The sequence below is a fragment of the Gadus macrocephalus genome, chromosome 5 (assembly GCF_031168955.1).
Source record: "Gadus macrocephalus chromosome 5, ASM3116895v1".
In the NCBI taxonomy this organism is placed as follows: domain Eukaryota; kingdom Metazoa; phylum Chordata; class Actinopteri; order Gadiformes; family Gadidae; genus Gadus; species Gadus macrocephalus.
Genome location: NC_082386.1, coordinates 11,761,684 through 11,763,471, shown reverse-complemented (window position 1 = coordinate 11,763,471; position 1,788 = coordinate 11,761,684).

Here is a 1,788-nt window from a genome sequence, read left to right as displayed (position 1 = left end):
GGCGTACCGGTGTAACGGCGTCCGATCGCACAGTTTCCGGCGTTTGTCTCTGTCGGTTTTGGGGGATGTTTCTTTTATTTTTTGCGTTGACAAACGGAGCCGTCCGGTTGGACGCCGGAGTAAATACATTTGAATTACTCTTTCCCGTATCATTCCAACGGGCCGCTGACGGGGCTGCCTTTGTATGGGCGCCGCTGCGAGGAGGTAGCTGTGTCCAGGGTCAAAGAGGCCTCTGTGAGGTTCCAACATGGCCGCCGTCTGTTGAGTGACGGGACGGCCGCGCCGGACCGGTCAGCGGAGGCCGAGGCACCAGCAGCAAATCTCCATTTGCAATGAGGAGAAAATTCCATAGGATTAATTTTCTGTATAAGACCCCTGCTTGGGGCCCCGCCTCCGCCCCCCCTCCCCACCACCCGCCCTCCACCCTCCACCCTGCACCCACCCGGCCCCGTTCTCTCCTTCAGCTGTGTCGCCCGGTGCTGAAAGACCCAGAGGAATACTGTCTTTGTCATCCTGCCGTTTGGGGGCCCGAGAATAAGAGAAGTTTTTAATCCCCATTGTCCAGGAGCCTGTGTCTGTGTGTGTGTGTGTGTGTGTGTCTGTGTGTGTTGTGTGTGTGTGTGTGTGTGTGTGTGTGTGTGTGTGTTGGGAGGAGTGAGGGGGGGGGGGGGGGGTTGTGGTTGCGGCTGTGGGTGGGGGGGCTGTAAGATGATCCAACCGGCCACACTAATCCTCCCATAGCCGCTCGCCTCCACATCAGAAAGCAGACCCCCGGTTGCCAACAATGCAGCGACCCTGTGAGCAGGACCCCGGTGTGGCCCTCTAAAGACTAAAGTGGAGCAGAGGGACAAAGTTGCAACAACAGAGCAGAATGGGACTGAAAGACGGTCACGTTGGAGACGGGCCCAGCCTGCAGCGGGAGGATGGGGCCGGGGGCCGGGGGGGGGGGGGGGGGGGGGGGTGGTACCTCACTGGCAGGAGTGCACTCTCTCGCTCACTCTCTCTGTCTCTCTTTCTCTCTCTCTATCTCTGTGCTACTCTTCCTCTCTATCTTCCTCTCTCTGTCTCTCTGTCTCTCTCTCTCTCTCTCTCTCTCTCTCTCTCTCTCTCTCTCTCTCTCTCTCTCTCTCTCCCCCCCCTCTCTCTCTCTCTATGTCTCTCTGTCTCTCTTTTTTGTCGTGCTCTCCCCTAGCAACCGGAAAATCTCCGATTCCTTTGGATGTTGTGTCTGGGCGCGTGATGTGGGGGGCGGAGCCGGGACAGGTGCCACTCACGGGCCTGCGGCCCTAGCCCAACGCCGACTGTGATAGGCCACATTGTTTGTTTCAAAAGCCAATGGGATTAGCCGATGAAACAGAAAAGGCAGCTGAAAAGTATCAGAACCGTAGTGGGATCCAGAAGGAGGCCTCACTGAGGTCCTCAACCTCCACACTTTGGCTGGGGAATCTGCTCGGCTGGCTCTAAATGTTTTGTCTTGAGGGTCGTTCGACTGGGTTTAGCGGCGGTGGCGTCGGGGTCAGCCGTCACCAGCCTGCCCCCTTCCACCTCGTTGGATGGCAGCTCACACCAGCTCATCGCCAGCGGCACTAGGAGGCAGCATCAGAAAGGATGAGAGAGTGAGAGCGATCTGTTCACAATAATGAAGACCAAACCTCCTTAAACTCAACAGAACCATGGAAGAGCAGCTTATTAGCCCCTCTCTCTCTCTCTGTCTCCCTGTCTCTGTCTCTATCTGTGTGTGTGTATCTGTCTCTGTCTCTCTCTCGCTGTCTCTGACTCGGTCTTTCT